Source organism: Camellia sinensis, chromosome 2 (assembly GCF_055761805.1).
Source record: "Camellia sinensis isolate YWXY chromosome 2, ASM5576180v1, whole genome shotgun sequence".
In the NCBI taxonomy this organism is placed as follows: Eukaryota; Viridiplantae; Streptophyta; class Magnoliopsida; order Ericales; family Theaceae; genus Camellia; species Camellia sinensis.
The window spans coordinates 149,841,865-149,859,760 of record NC_138962.1 but is presented as its reverse complement, the minus strand read 5'-3'; the positions used below and the strand labels follow the sequence as shown (position 1 = coordinate 149,859,760).

General features: G+C 35.0%; 1 long non-coding RNA gene and 1 pseudogene across 1 annotated transcript; one reads left to right on the top strand and one right to left on the bottom strand.

Moving 5' to 3' along the window:
• Positions 1 to 1,142: 1,142 nt before the first annotated feature.
• LOC114296185 (uncharacterized) lies at positions 1,143 to 8,008 on the bottom strand. The gene is made up of 2 exons (XR_014361801.1): positions 7,624 to 8,008; positions 1,143 to 1,454 (listed from the first exon to the last, which is right to left on the bottom strand). It is a non-coding gene; the product is annotated as an uncharacterized LOC114296185 (long non-coding RNA).
• Positions 8,009 to 12,516: 4,508 nt separating this feature from the next.
• On the top strand, positions 12,517 to 16,418 carry LOC145820386 (pentatricopeptide repeat-containing protein At4g21300-like; annotated as a pseudogene).
• The last annotated feature ends 1,478 nt before the right edge of the window (positions 16,419 to 17,896 follow it).

Genomic DNA, 17,896 nt, shown 5'->3' with positions numbered 1-17,896 from the left:
AGGCTGAATTGGTGGTGCACCAACCTGATCTTTTTTGATCAAGTCTGCAGTAGATATACACACGTGTATATAAAAGTATGTAACTTATATACTAATTGACCCATCAGTTTTGGTGCATTACTCTAGCAGTTTTATAGGAGTAATGGCCTGCATTTGGTGCCAACCTTGATGGCTAGAGACTCCTCCTCTCTCCCCTATGGTGTATACAAAGAGGCCTATCTTCCTTGGTTTGATACAACAAATTTTGGTTTCTAGGTTATACAGTCAGTTTGCTTGCTCCTACAATTATCTTCCTGTGTGAGAGAGTGCTGCCATTGTTAGTTCGCCAAAGTTAACAAAAGGTGCTTCTGCGTTAGCCTGTCTAAACCATCGTATCCTGGGAGACAGAAGTCGACATATCTCCAGCACTTACGGTGAGGCAGCTAATCTATTTTAAAGAGATTGTGGTATCACACAGGCTCCAGTTTGTGCTTCTTTTCCTTATTTTTTGTTATATGTATTTTTTTTTTCATAAAGTTGTATGGTGTGATCCCATGATTTCTTTTCCTGTAAATCAATTTCATTTCGTATGAATCTCTTTGTTTTATTTAATTGCATAATTTGAACAGCACATCTTTTGTTTTTTTCTTCATTTTCCTCATTCTTCTTCTTTTTCACTTATAACATGATGTGGAGCATGGTTCTAGATGGTAACGGAGCTGGTGGTGGTAATGATGGTAGTCCGACGATTGCGACGGAGCTCGCGGTGATGGTGCTCTTGGAGCTTGATAGTAGTGGTAATGGTACTTGGTTGTGAAGAAGGTGGGTTTGGTGTTGAAAGGTGGTGGTGGTGATGCTCATGGTGGTGGTAATGGAGTTCGGTGGCGGTAAAGTTAGTGGTTAAGGTGGTGATGTTAACGAAGAGATGATATGTATATGTATATATAGATAATTGATATGGGTTTGAGAGAATATTGGTACGGCCAAATTTAGGTTTGAGAGAAGTTGATAAAGAGATTATATGTGTACACATATGTGTGTGTGTGTGTATTGAGTGAGTGAAGGTTTGAGAGAAGTTGATGAAGAGATGATATGTGTAACGTTCCACCAAAATCTTTCCACATAACGGTTGGTATACACATACCCCTCAAACATACACAGAATTCCATCAAAATAATTCTCTTTCTCATTGAAATGCAAATCGGTTTACAAAACAATTACATACTATTTATCCCTGTTCAATGGGCTAGAGAAGATTTCAAAACAATTACAATGTTTGTTCTAGTTTCACTAATTACATTGGAACCTTTACAAAACACAATTTACAAGTCCAAATCCAAAATAAACAAAAGAGTTCCAAGCTTCATTACAGTTTTAATTTACAAAGAGAAGTCCTTGCAAAAAATAAGAAAAGTAGAAACTTCATTTTTTTCATCCCATTCTACTTCCTTCACGGGTTTGAGGTTCTTCGATTCCTGAAAAGTTAGTAGATAGGAATGAGCATTTTGCCCAGTAGAGAATAACTTTAACCAGTTATATGAACATTTGATAAAAACATGTATGAATCAATTATAAATGAACAAGATTCTTTTATATACTCCTCTCATTATTTTGTAACCACCATGCATAACCAACCACCACACTTTTCCGTCCTCACACGGATGGTACGTGGACACCTCAAACCTTTCCACTTTCATCGTCCTCGTACGAACCAGCCAGTGGAAGCCTCATACATCTCCACATTTTGCACACGGACTAGACAGTGGGCACCTCGAACGTAGCCCTACATTTTTCCATAATTACACGACCGGCAAGTGGACACCTCAGACACACTCTATAACATTTAAATTTCCCCATACCATCTCAACCATTTCCATAATTTCCCAATTTTTACATATTCAAATCCATTCAATCCAAAATCAAGAACAAACCTCTAGGGTTCTCATGAGAATTGGGGCTTCTCCTTCCACTCATTCCTTTCCCTTGATTCAAGTATATTTACACATTATTCCATAGTTAATATCATAATCCATCATCAATTTCATGAAGCATTTCTTTATATGCAACCTATATATATATATATATATATTTACATATATACATTCATCTCAACAACCCATACACCTTTAAATTCATATCTATTTAAACCAAAATATGGATATACAAGGATAAAGATATTCCTACCTCAAGGTTTCACAAGTAAAGATAAAGGTCCACCAGCTGAGCTCTTGAAACACCACGATTTAATCGGTTCAAAATGTAGCTTTTGACGAGGACAACAACTTTAATAAAAGAGCTAAGATGGATTCTTGCTCTATCTTGATGAAATCTAGAGTTTCTTAACTAGGTTTTTTGAAAAAAGGGGGAAAAAGAAGAGAAAAGTGATGAAAAGTGGGTTTAAAATGAGTTCAGATTGTGTTTTAAAGTATGTTGTCCCGACATGACCGCTTGAATAAGACTTCTGTCATGACCCGAACCCGCCCCTCTGGGTTAAGGCCATAGCCGGCCAATAATCACGAGATTACCTACGGCCTCAAACCAAATAAGACAAAACTCATAGAATAAAAGGGGCCGAACGGAAGAAATTTTAAAACTTTGTCCATAGAGCCGTGCTTATATGCACATCATAACATTCCAGACATACATATGTTAATAACTCACAACAGAAAGTATAGTAACATAAGTACTGTACAGACAGGATCATTCAAATCTAAGTCAGCCAAGCAAAACTACATATAGACGTATACAAAAACTTCGCCAACACGACAACATAGAACAAAATGACAAAAAGGCGAAGGCGGGTCTCGTGCGTGAGACACAAGGGCTGACTTTCCCAAAACCTCTGTTGTTCCATATACACTTCGCTGGGGCTGGGTTTGGACTTCTCTGGGCTCACCTACAAATACATGAATGAGCGTGAGCGATAGCCCAGTGAATAATATCAAATAAAGAATATACATTAGAACAATATACATCAAACGGCCTTAGGCCCAATTTACATTTTAACTAGTATATACATACATAGACACATGTAAGTTAAATAACTGAGGTTCCAAACACATCATACAGCCTCAGGCCCAATTTATTCGTTTCATTGTCAAACTATTACTCGTTTCAAACTGGCCTGCAGCCTTTTCAAACTTTCATATCAAACTGGCCCTTAGGTCTATTTACACTTTCGTGTCGAAACAGCCTCTGGCCCATTCATTCATGTCTTGTCAAAATGACCTTCGGTCCATTCATTTATGTCAAAACGACCTTCGGTCTATTCATTTGTACCAAAACGACCTTCGGTCCATTCGTTTGTGTCAAAACGGCCTTCGACTCAATTATTCATGTCAAAACGACCTTCGGTCCATTTATTTCTGCCCAAACGGCCTTCGGCCCAATCATTCATATCAAAACGGCCTTCGGCCCAATCATTCATGTCAAAACGGCCTTCGGCCCAATCATTTATGTCAAAACGGCCTTCGGCCCATTCGTTTCTATCGAAATGACCGTGGGTCCATTCATTTCTGTCAAAACGACCTTCGGTCCATTCGCTTACATCAAAACGGCCTTCGGCCCATACATTCGTATCAAAACGGCCTTTGGCCCACTCATTCATTTCAAAATGACCTTAGGTCTATTTATGTTTATCAAAACGACCTTTGGTCCATTTATGTTTATCGAAACGACCTTTGGTCCACAATCCCAATTAGCAACTCATAAAGCTTATAAGGGAATAATAATTGGACATTCACAATCATTCAAATATCGATATTACTCACAGTGATCGGCTTGTGGATTTGCCCTGGAGCTTGACCCTACACATTTCATGAACAGAAAAGGGTCATTAACAGTTCAATCCGTTCTTTGATTCACATATTCCTCTTTAGGCTTTATTCTTATCTCATTAACTCATTTACAATGCCTAACATATGCCTAAGAGCGCTTACAAGTGAAAGAGAACGGAAAACAAAACACAGAACGAGCATACAAAATTTCAGAGAACAGGGTCCCCGCTCAAGCGTCAACTTACCCGCTCGAGCGGACCCTTAAGGCCTGCAAAAGTACTGGTTGCATGAAAAATACGCTCGAGCGTGGAATAGAGAGCTCGAGCAGAAGGCCTGTCTACAAAAATCCCCGCTCGAGCGTGAGATATCTCGCTCGAGCGGAAATCCAATTCTACAAAAGTGCTGGGAGCACGATTTTCCCGCTCGAGCGTCAATCACCCCGCTCGAGCGGACATCAAAAATCTAGGTTTTCCAGATTGAGTTCTTGAGCTCCCTTCAATATTCAAACCATCATTTCATGCTTTTGGTGGCTTCAATTTCACATATACTTGTACTAACATGGTATAAACACCAAAACACATCATCATGGAGCCCAATTTCATAAATCAAATACATGCATGGCTCAATTTAATTCAAGCTCAATTCTATCATACACATTCATGCATTCAAAGCTCCTATCTTTAATTACTCAACATGCATGCTAATCTTGACTTCATTTCCATTCCGAATAATGCAAATGGTGTTCATTCTCATGGAGCTCAACAAAAACATGCTTGCATGTAAGATTTAACACCTTTATTTCCATGTTTAACTCAATACATGCTAGATTATACATTTCCACAACAATTATATACATGCATGTCTTCATTGACCTTCAATTGAACACAAACAACTCAATTTCCTTATAATCAAGCTAACTCATGTTCTTGGCCATTAACCACACTTGAATTTACAAATTTGCAAACAAAAATCCATGAGTTTACTTACCTAAGAGTTCAATCTCCCAAACTATAACAAAATCTTGGGTTTGATCTTCAAATTCCCCAAACTTTGAGCCAAAACCACACAACTCTCTCCCTTCTCTCTCTAAGGCCGACCCCCCTCTCTCTCTCTATTCTTGAGTTCAAAATCAGCCAAAGTGTTAAAAAGATGAGGAATTAAAGTGTACTGGCCCTTATGTATAAGCCCACTAATCAAGTTTAATAATAATAATAAATAATATGACACTAATTCACTAATTAAATCAATGTAATCTGGCCAGAATCAGTTTTTCAATTAAATTTCACCGTAGGCTCTAAAAATTATGCCAATCACAATGGCGTAACCAATTTCGGGTTTTGTGGCCGATAAGGCCTCCAATTTAATTTCCGAAGCGGTAAAATCAACCAGATGTTCCTACGGTGAACAGATAGAAATTCAAAACCACATATTTTCACATAATGGCATACAAAATCATAACAAACACATAATTGTATACACATTAAGGACCAATTAGCATAACACGGAATAGGGGTATCACAACTTCCATCGCTCCAGCGAAGTGCGACAATACGGAGGGAGCGCTTGAGCGACAAAAACAAAGTCTCAGAAGTTTTGCAGAGCTACAGTGAAAATACTGGGAGCTCACAATTTATGCTCGAACGACAACTCTTTCGCTTGAGCGATGTCGCCTGTAAACCTAAGAGATACTGGAAGCAACAATTCTCTGCTCAAGTGACAACTCATGTGCTCGAGTGGTCACCCAAAGTTAGCTCTTACAATACATATATATATATATTGAGTGTGTTAATTTAGGTTTGAGAAAAGTATTACAGTCAATGACTTAAAAAAGTATTACAATCACTGCATGCCTCATCCACATACTACAATCATAGCATGCCTTATCCACATAAAGTATTACAATCTGTGGTTCTTAAAATATAAAAACAATTCAAACCACCAAAACTATGAATAGAGTAGCAGTAGAGATTGTATGCCTCTGCATTATTACATCTATATCTGTTTTTGAAAACAAAAACTAACCAGCATATATCGTCTTTTTTATTTATTATTTTTAGAGTTAGATTTAAAAACTAAAAAATATAGATAAATAATACATTTATTTTTTTCAATTCAAAAAATATATTCAAGTTGAAAACTCTTTTTCAACAGAACAAGTCAATATAATATTTAAACTCTTTTTCAATTGAAAATACAAATCGAATATCTAAATAAATTGAAAATGTAAAGTCTTACAAACTACTAGGGGTGCTCGTGATTTGGTAGTTCGGTTGTGGCCAAAAAACATTAAATCCGCCATCCATCCAAAACTAGAAGCATTGAAAAAAATCAATCTGTAACCGTCTGCTTGTCGTCACGCATCCAATCCAAAATACGGCGGATCGGTTCTATTCGGTCGGTTTGGACGGATCAATATATCTGCTGCTCACCCCTAGTGGTCGCGATGGCGGTGGTTGAGAAATAGTAGCGTATGAAAGAAAGGGAATGGGAAGGCAAGTGTTTTTGGTGGTTTTGTTCAAGAAGAAGAATAGAGAGGGAGAGAGAGATAAAAAGGGAATAGGAATGAGACATGAGAATACAGAGGGAGAGACAGATAAAGAGGGAATGGAGAGGAAACGTGCGTAGGTGGGAAGGCTAAGGGAGAGAAATGCTTGGGCGATAAGTAAATGTATCTGAATCATTGATATATACTTTAGGATTGATCTAGACCATTTAAATCAAATGTATCTCTAATACATTTTCAAAAATAGTCCTGTTTTATTTTATATATATATATATATATACACATGATTTGAAGCATATAGAAGAAAAAAAAAAGACAAAAAGATGAACATTAGAAAATTGAATAGATATCTATATAGCAAGAAGCCTGAAGAAAATCTACAGATTTTACCACTTGAGGATGCTAAAACATTTTTTTTTTTTTCATTTCGGAACCATCCTCTCTCCTTTCTTCGAATAATGATAATTTCCAATTCATTAATACAAGACCAACAAGTAGAGAATGGATGCTTATCTATTTGTCCTTTGACAATGGAAAGTCTTTGTTAAAAGCAAAGAATAAACCCCTTGAAAGTCTTTTGGAATTTAAGGTTTTCCTTGGTCCTTATAAATGCAAAACTCCATTGATTTATTGCTTCCATAGCTGTAACATTTTTCATGTTGGTTTTCTCTCTGTTTGTATCAGCTTTATCCTTATAATTGACCCATGTGTATTTTTACATCATCCTTATAATATTTTCACAGATATGTAAGACTAATAGAATCACCATTGAGAATCTACATATTTAATTGATGAATTATAAAAGAGCAATGTAACATTCTTCAATTCGATGGTTTTTATTTTTAAAATTTTTCCTTATATACTAGAAGTCCTACTTGGTGGATTTAACCCTTTATTTTCATAGTTTTTGGAAGCAATTACCCTATTTCATGAGCTCATTTCCCCTCCTCCCCCCTCCTCAACTATCAGATAATTTGAACAAACAATGAACACCTAGGGTGTGTTTGGTTTGATTTTGGGAGACAAATTTTCAACCAAAAAAAAAAATGGGGAAAGAGTTTATAATTTTTTTTGGTTTGTTTGGTTGTATATTTTAGAAATAGTTTTGGAGTGTGGGAGTTTGGGATGATTTGATATTTTGTTGTAGTTGAGTAGATGTGTGTGAGAGAAAAAGTGATTGAGAATGAAAGAGAAGAGAGAAAAAGTAATTGAATGATTCGTAAGAGTGAGAAAGTGATTTTGGAAATTTTTTTTCCAAAATCACTAAACCAAACAAAATTTTAGAAATTTTTTTCCAAAATTTGTTTCTCAAAAACAAACCAAACAAGGCCTTATATAAGAAAAGATTAAACAAACAACACACACCTACACATTGTTCTTACTTCAAAGAGTGAGGGAGTTCCAAAAGTGTGCTTCTGAATTGATTCCTAAAAGATTAGTATAACAAAAAAATAACATTGAATTGCTATGGCAATCAGACCTTTGTCAAGAAAACTATCACATTCAATTGCTACTATACAAAGGTGAGTTAATGAATATAAACCCTGCCACAATGCAAAGCTAATCCAATCCCCACGCCAAGTCAATCACAGGAAGTCATAGATGAATTCTCTAAGATCTCTTCTTCCTAATAAGATATGAGTATTCATCTAAGAGTTCAACACCAAAGCCAGATTATCAACAAAATATATATATATAGATTTTAACTATGATATTAAATTTTAATATGATAAATGCTTAGAGCACTAGAAGATCACTTACCCATTCTTATCAGCAGCGTTTCCTCCTCCATGTCAGAACTATTCTGCCACTCCCATCTTCAAACTATGATAAGTAGAGCAAAGCATGCCAAGAGATTACTTCATATGAACACAAAGAACACAAAAAGAGTCACCTCAACAACCAAAGGGGAACTATACTTCCCAAACATTGTTGGATGCAGCTACAAGAGTAAACTAAGTATTAACTACCAACAATAATGGGTGCCTTTATGAGTGGAAGTGTTTGTCATTAATTAATAAAAAAACATTTGTCAAGTAGCATAAAGGAACTCCTTTGTCTATAAGAAAAATTTGTATGCTTTCACACAAACACTTGATTAATAAAAATTCTTACAAAATTTCATCTAGTCAATATATATATTCATTTAATGCCCGTAACCAACTTTCTTTGGAATAGAGAGAAATTATAATTTACATTTACCCCATTACATTACCGAAGAAACCTATTCAATGTACAACTTCTCAACAATCAACAAAATCAACACTTCCAAAGTTTTTAACAAATACCTCAAGTTAATACCATTTTCAAATTTTTGAAACCAAAAAGAAACCTAATTCGTGCATGCACTACTTGCATATATCGAATTATTAGTCATAAAAAATAATTAAATGTTTTTGTATCACCAAAAAGCCAATTGAAATGAGTCAAATATTTTTCCCTAGAAAAAAAAAAAATCCAGCAATGAATTTAAATATAAAAAACCAAAAACCCAGAAAAATATTAATATTTTTGTATCACCAAAAAGCCAATTGAACATGAATCAAATATTGTTCCCTGGAAAAAAAAAATAAAACAAAAAACAAAAAAGTCCAGCCATCTTAAAGTGGAATAAATTGATAAGTTGAATAAAAATTGAGCCTTTAGGAGTAAAAATCTTCTTCTCTAGAAACAATCTTCCATAAAACAAAACAAAACTCATAGATTTTTTTTTTGGGGGGGAGGGGGAGAAGGGGAGAGAGAGAGAGAGGATGGAAATGGAAAGAGAATTGAAAAAATCTAGAAATCTCCTAGATATTGATTTGTAATTATATATCAATTTTAACCAGTAAATAACAATCCTAATCAAACAATTAAAGACAAATCAACATAACAATTTTACATGAAAAAATCACAATTGGAGCGCCTCCAATTGTGATAAATAAAAAAAAGCCACGAGCAAAAGCCACAAAACAATCCACTAAGAAGACATAAAGAAATTACACAAGTGTACTCTCAATTATCTAGCGAATCCACGCCTGAATCGAACTGACCCCTATGTGCCTCTTCCAGCCCCATCTTTACCTCGGAATTGTCTTGCTCAATGTTGAATCCACAACGCCGATGTCGAATCACGACGATGAGCCACTCCAGAATCCACTAAAGCTTTAGACTCGAATTCCCCGGAATCCACCGAAAAACAACTTTCTCTTTTGTATAGAATAAACAAACAATCCTTTGATGTATACTTCTTAAACCATGAGTTAAACACTCAATCAAACATCAAAGAAAACTAGCAAAATAGCCCGGAAGAAAACCCTAGAACTCTCAAAGAAGATCTGGAAGCCGTACCCTAAAATCTGACTGAAACACATATTTATAGTGAACAGGGCTGCGATCTCCGCTCGAGCGTAGGAATGGCCGCTCAAGCGGACCTCGCTCGAGCGCAAGAAACTTCGCTCAAGCGTAAAATCTCAACTCTCAGTATTTTTTCATGCCAGTGAAACTTCTGAAACTAAAGATTCTCCGCCCGAGTGCACAAAGTCAGTGATGTGGCAAACATGAAAGGTTTAAGATCACAAACTCCATTGCATATCACAATTCAGGTTGGATTCACATCTAAAAACTCATAGCCTCGCGGAAATAAAAGATCGAATAAAATTATAACTAAAAAGAGTTTTTTCAAATGGGATTGCCAATAATAAAAACCTAACAAGAATTAAGAAGAAAAAAAAAATTCCAGACTAAAAGACCAAGGCACCTATGATTGAAACAGTAATGGTGTCATACAGAGAAAAGAGAAGGATATGCATGGCTATTAACACAAAGATGTCGAAGAGAGCTCCTTCGTGATTTGCAGCGAATCGAAGTAGGGGACCTTTTTTTAGACTCAATCTGTTGGATTTAACAAGATAAAAGTAAAGCTGCCATCTCACACTTCTATACACTGCATACACATACATACATATATATATATGTGTGCGTGTGTGTGTATATATTACTTAGAAAATCAAATCAAAATCTTTATATTTTACAAATAAGAAAATCAAATAGATAACTATAATAAAACAATAAAAGGGTTTCGATTGAACATAGAAGAAGGGACAAATAGATCAGATATACATGTATGGACATATGTAGAGAGATATATAGAGAAAGAGATGGGAAAATCTGGTTATCAAAGAGAGGGCAGTGGTGGATTATCCCAAGGTTCTAATATACAGAGAAAAAATAGGACTTGCAGAGAGAGGAAGAGAGAGAGAGAGAGAGAGAGAGAGAGAGAGAGAGAAGCAAACCTAGTAGTCGATCGGCAACCCTTTTCAGGCGATCTGATCTGATCTGGTCTGGATTAGAAGCAAACATTTTTGTGCTTTTTGATTGGAAGCCAAAGAGCTGGAGATTGTTTCTTTTTTCTTTTTCTAATATATTTTTTTGGTGCCTGGCATTAGAGATTTGTATTTTGGCGCTAATTAGGGGATTAAGTTTTTGCGGCGGTTTGAAAAACCATTGCAAATTAATAAAAATGCAAAAAAATAAAATCTTTTGCAACAATTTTGGGTTATTTGTCTCTAATAATAGTATTTATCTAGTACTTTTTTTGGGAAAAGTCACTTGTCGTCACAAAAAAAAAAAAAAAAATTGATTTCGCAACGAATTTTTTACAGTTGTAAATGCCTATTTTTTGCAACAATTTTGAAATCGTTGCAAAAGATTCCGTGTCTAAAATCCCATTTTCTAGTAGTGTTAGCATTTGCCCTGATGCACATTCATTCACCTCATCATACATTTCTTCCAACATGGTTAATTCTTCTCATTAGCTTCTTATTACAAAAAAAATTACTGGATGCTCTTGGAGCCTCACATGTTCATGTTCTTCACCAATCATCATATATTATACCTTCTCATATTTTTCAATTACTCAATACAAAATTATAAATTTCATTTTTTTCACTAATCATAATACTCATGAAACACTACGCGATTGTATTCCAAGAACACCTAATAATTACTTCTCATTATAACATTCATAATTAAGAAGTAACAAATGAAAAGGAAAAAGACAACTTACAAAACAAAGATGTTAGAATGACAAGATAAAGAACTAGTTGATCAAAGATCGAGATTGATTCGCAAATGAAAAGTTGAAACCCTTTATATTCTTAGCGTAGTCTCCAATTGTTATGTCAGAATTTTTCTTGATCTTAAGAGTGTGACACATGCATCACAAATTGGAAATAATCTTAGCTTTGTGCAACTAATCAATTACCATCAACCAACTGATGGGTTGTGACTCAACCTAGTGGTTTTGAAAAAAAAATTGACAAAAATTTAAAATCGCCACCTAATAAGAGTTAGATTGTATTAGGGCACCCAACGTTTGGAAATTATTTTTTCTAAATGTATAAAAAAATCAAAAGTCTTGGCAATAATATATCAGAGCATTTTCTTGGGCAACGTACATGACTAATAAATCCAAGCAATTGAGCCATCGTTTGGCATATAAGGTTTTTGGATTTTTTTTTTATTAAAATAGTTATAAAAAGATAAAATAGACATTTTAGTCTAATAAGATAAAATGTTACATTTAAATCATAATTATTTTATTTTTTCTTTCATAAAAGTTAAAAAAGTCAAAAAATTTATCATAAACGAGACTTTTTAATCATATGTTAAAAAAATTAAAAAGTCAATTGACATTCCAAACGAAACCTGATTACTAAACTGCTTGATCATATTCAATGTTTTTGTATTTTCTTTCACCCTTTATTAAAATTGATTTTGATAAAATTTAAAAAAAATAAATTACACTTTGTTACTTCTATGTTTATTCACTGTTTTTTTTTATTTTTTTTTATTTTGGTTCTTAATTTTTTTTTTATTTTACCCTTTCATGTTTCAAGTTTTTTTTTTTAATTTATTCTTAAAGTTAATTTTTATTAAAAATTTGGCAGAAAATAGTTCATTGAAAATTACATGTCATAAAAATATTTTATTATATATAATTCACATCTTTAACGCAAACTAAAATCTCAATATAATTGCAATATATTTTTTATATTATATGATAGTTATCATGATATTTTATGTCTAATTTTGAATGGAAACTAAATTTAAGAGTAAATTAAAAAAAAAAATATGAAGAATTAAAGTGAAAAGAAAAAAATAAAACAAAACAAAACAAACTTTACGGATCGAAATATAAAAAAAAATAATTAAAAATAAAAAGGATAAAGTGTAATTTACCCATTTAAAAAAATACTACATTGGACATGAATTTTTTCCATCAATTGAAAAATCAGAACATCATCTTATCTTCTTTGCTCAAGATCTGGAAAAACATTAGAAAACTGATCGGTTGGAACTGAGTCCATTGAAGCTGAGGAAAAGATTGCCATTGTTTTTGAAGCAGAGATCATCGATTGGTCTGAAGTCAGTTTTTGGAATTGGAAGCCTTTAAAAAGATTATTAATTGCCATTGTTTGAAACAAGAATTCAATGTAAAATGCACAAAGATGCATTATTTTAGTCACAATGTATCACAAACTTCTATCTCCAACATTTATCAGAACTTTTTCACTCATTGCTGTATTGGGTGGTTCCGACTCTTCCATCCAAGCAAAAATCCCAAATATTAACACAACAAAAAAACCATTTGGGTTCTCCCCAAACACTGAGGACACTTCAGCAACCAAACTGAAATCTATCTTGCTAGCTTGTCCAGACCACTCTGTGCTTAAACAAGGCCAACAAGTTCATGCCCACATCATTGTCAATGGAGTTCGCAATGTGGGTTTGGTTGGGACAAAAGTTTTGGGTGTCTATATTCTTTGTGATCGCTTCAAAGATGCCAATAACTTGTTTTATCAGCTTGACTTGTTATATGCCTCGCCTTGGAATTGGTGATTAGAGGGCTTACTATGATGGGTAGGTTTGAATTTGCATAGTGGTTTTTCTTTAAGATGTTAGAGTTCTGGAAGTTGTCCTGATAAATTCACTTTTCCTTGTTTACTCAAGGCTTGTGGTGGTTTGAATGCTGTCCATTTGACCAAATCGATTCATAAGATGATTTGGTTGATGGGTTTTGAGACAGATGTGTTGGGTAGTTCTTTGATAAAATTTTACTCTGATAATGGTTGTATTGATGATGCTCGTTGCTTGTTTGATAAAATGCCTGAGAGAGATAGTGTTTTGTGGAATGTAATGCTTTATGGTTATGTGAAAAATGCCGACTCGGGTAATGTTATTTGGTTGTTTATGGAAATGAGAAACACTGAAATTAAGCCTAACTCAGTGACATATGCTTGTGTTCTGTCGGTTTGTGCCTCAGAAGGAATTTTTAAATTTGGTACTCAGCTTCATGGGCTTCTTGTTAGATGTGGGTTGGAGATGGATTCTCCGGTGGCCAACACGTTGCTTACCATGTATGCAAAATGCCGTTGCTTATCTGATGCACACGATTTGTTTGATTCTATGCCACAACCTGATACGGTGACTTGGAATGGGATGATTGGAGGGTATGTCCAAAATGGGTTTATGTGCGAGGCTTCAGATTTGTTTTGTGAAATGATATCCTCTCGTTTCAAACCGGACAAAATAACTTTTGCAAGTTTTCTTCCATTGATTTCTGAATCAGCGAATTTAAACATGGGTAAGGAAATTCATGGCTACATCATAAGGCATGGTGTGCCTTTGGATGTGTTTTTGAAGAGTGCACTTGTTGATATATACTTCAAGTGCAGGGATGTGAAGATGGCATGCAATGTTTTCAACCATGGCACTGCAATAGATATTGTAATTTGCTCGGCGATGATTTCTGGGTATGTGCTTAATGGAATGAATATGGATGCTTTAAAAATATTCCGGTTGTTGCTTCATGAGCAAATGAGACCCAATGCAGTAACTCTGGCAAGTGTTATACCGGCTTGTTCTGGTTTGTCTGCTCTGAAGCTGGGTAAAGAGTTACATTGTTACATCCTCAAGAACAGCTTAGAGGGAAGGTGTTATGTGGGAAGTGCTATCACAGATATGTATGCAAAATGTGGAAGACTTGATCTCGCTCAGAAAATTTTCACAAGAACGCAAGAAAAGGACGTTGTTTGTTAGAACTCAATTATCACGAGCTGTTCCCAGAATGGCAAACCCGAAGAGGCCATTGATCTGTTCCGCCAAATGGGTATAGAAGGAGTTAAATATGACTCTGTCAGCATATCGGCTGCACTTTCTGCTTGTGCAAATGTACCAGCACTCCACTATGGAAAAGAGATTCATGGTTTCATGATAAGAGGTGCATTAACCTCTGATATTTTCGCTGAAAGTGTGCTAATAGACGTGTGCTAAATGTGGAAACTTGGACCTAGCACGCTGTGTTTTTGAGACGATGAAAGGGAAGAATGAAGTTTCGTGGAATAGTATCATTGCTGCTTATGGGCTACGAAGCATAGATACGGATACGAGATACGGATACGACACGATACAGATACGCAATACGACAACACCTAAAAAAATAGGATACCGGTACGGGTAGGATACGTTTGTGACAAATATATTTTTTAAAATTATTAATAGTGAGTTACACATAAGCTAAAGAATGTTGAGAAACCACAATGTAGTTTTATAATGCAAAATACTAACCTTTAAGAATTTTGTATTAATTTAAGCTAGTAGCTTGTTTATTTTTTAAAATTTTAATAGGTCTTGTAGATATTTCATTTCAATATCAAGTTTAATATATTTATATTACAATAATAGAATAATTCACAACTTGTCCCTATGCTTTTTCCTTTGACACTAGTGAAAAATATTGTATTCAAGTTTACTTGCTTATTTATTTATTGATATTTAATTTTATCATTGTTATATTCTCTTATTAATTCTTACTTTTTATGTAGTTATAGGAGACATGCATGAAATAATTAGGATACATCAGTTTGATAAATTCTATTATATAACTCACTATGCTCTTCTTATCAAAGAACTTAACAAAGTATTAGAAAAATATTCTTATATTTATACTTGCAATTATATTATATTATATTACTATGCAAGAAATGTTACAATTATAATTTCATAAAACAAGTAAACATGATTTGGAGTATCCGATACTTCAAAATTAAGTATCCAATACTCCAAAATTAATGAAAAAATAATTAAAAAGTATCCGATACTTTTAATAAGTATAAGATACGTATCTGCGATTATCCAAGGAGTATCGGTATCCGATACGGATACGTCACCCTATTTGAAGTATCCGTGTTTCATAGCTTATGGGAATCATCGTCACCTGAAGGAGTCTATTGATCTATTCCATGAAATGATGAAAGAAGGGTTTCAGCCCGACCATGTCATTTTCTAGCCATAATATCTGATTGTGGTCATGCAGGCCAAGTTGATGAAGGAAAAAGCTACTTTGAGTGCATGACCGAGGCGTATGGAATTGAAGCTAGGTTAGAGCACTATGGATGTGTGGTTGATTTGTTTGGGCGAGCTGGTCGTTTAGACGAAGCATTTAAGATCATAACGAACATGCCCTTTGATCCAGATGCGGGTGTTTGGGGGACACTTCTTGGAGCTTGTCGGGTTCATGGTAATGTTGAGCTTGCTGAACTGGCTTCGAGACACCTTTTTGAATTGAAACCACAAAATTCAGGCTGCTATGTATTGCTATCAAATCTACAAGCTAATGCTGGAAAGTGGGAGAATGTCCTCAAAACACGAAGCATGATGAAGGATAGAGGTGTGCAGAAGGTACCTGGTTATAGCTGGATTGAGCTGAACAATGCTACCCATATGCTTGTTGCCGAAGACAAAAGGCACCCTCGGTCTTCCAATATATATCTATTGTTGAAGAATCTTCTTCTAGAGATGAGAAAAGAGGGATATGTTCCTCAACCTTACCTAATGCACCCGACAATCATTGGAGCATCCATCAAGAGTTGATCGTCAAGCTAAGTGTGGCAATAGCTTAAAGAAGAATGCCTCAGTCTCAGTGAATATAGAATTCTCGTGATCTATGTAAAATGTAAAATTAGAAAAGTAGGATATTAATTTTTGCAGTGTCCATACTGATTCTAGTGTCATCTTTGGATACAAACACATGAAGCTTTCCTGATCTCTTTACTAACTATATCTCAGTTTTAACCTAACACAATAAAAATAAGATTTTACAATTGTTGCGTCCTAAAGTAATTAATGATGGTTTTGTTGACATGAATGGGGTGTCATATCCTTAAAAGATTTGCTTTCTTCATTTCATGTTTTATTTATTGTATTATTGTGGAATGAGTACCATACTACCTAATGAAATGTTAGCTTTCATTTTGTTGTGTGGTGTAAAAATTATTTGTGATCAAAACATTAGGAAGAAGTTTTAAGGACCTTTTTGTCATGGAAACACTAAAACCAGAGACATAATGAAGCTATAGACAAAGCTGGACCGGCCTCTGTAAAAATGAACAAGGCCATAGAATATACCATGCATACAAAAGTGACACAAACAGCCTGCAGCAATTGATACTGTCATTAGTGCCTCCCTTTCATGTCATTCTCACCTTAAATGTGTGCTCAGTCCAATGTATTGCTCTTGATCTAGTTCCAAGAAAGAGATCTTCAATGAAATTATCAACTTGTCAACATTTAAATAGAGTGATGCTATTAGCACTCCACTTATTACTTTGGAACCCCCATTTCTTTGGATCCCTACTTATAAATTTAAAAACCCTTAAAATTTATCTCCTCTTCCTAAATAATGACAAAATTATCCTTCTAAAAATTTCACTCCCACTAAAATGCACACCTCTTAGCACACCCCCAAAAACCATTCATCTCCAAAACCCCTAAAAGTTCAAATTTGAACTTCACCGTGGAAATCTTTCTGTTGATCATGTTTCTCACTCTCACAATGGTATCATTGTCGCTCTCTCTCATAGTGAATTTCATAGGAAGAAAGACAAGTTTCGCAAGTGAAGAAGAGTTTCTTTGTTGATCTAAAACTCATATTCACAAGTTTCCCTTATTCGGACTTGTGTTCCCGAACAAATAACCTATGTTCGGGGCTGTGTTGTTGAACAAATCACTGATGTTCGGCCTTGTGTTCCTGAAACTTAGAAAATGTAAACTCCTGCATATGTGCACAAGTTTGACCCATCAAACTTTAAGAAATTCCCTTGTTCGGACCTGTGTTCCTGAACAAATAACCTATGTCCAAGCCTATGTTGCTGTACAAATGACTGATGTTCAACCCTGTGTTCCCAAACCTTGAAAAACGTAAACTCATGCGTATTTTTGAAGTCGAACCGTTTTCACCATTTTTGTCTATGTTTTTGAAGAAACTCACTATTACAAGGCCAACTTTCTCCGAGCTGCGAACAATATCCAAACTATGAACCTCCTTTGAGCTTATATTGTTGCACTCTACTCATCTCATTGAATTGCTGAAGAAGTGTGTATAATCGAATGGTTGCCACCGTTGCTGCTAAAGGATTCTCAAGGTTGACAATGCTGGAGAAGTGTGTATAATCGAATGGTTGCCACTATTGCCGATGGAGGGTTCTCAAGGTTTTGAGGGTGGGTAAGTTTTGAAGGTTTTCAAATGTGTGGGTGGTGATGGAGATGGGTGCTCTCATAAACTCTATCTTATGATTAAGTGGGTGTGTGGGCTTAA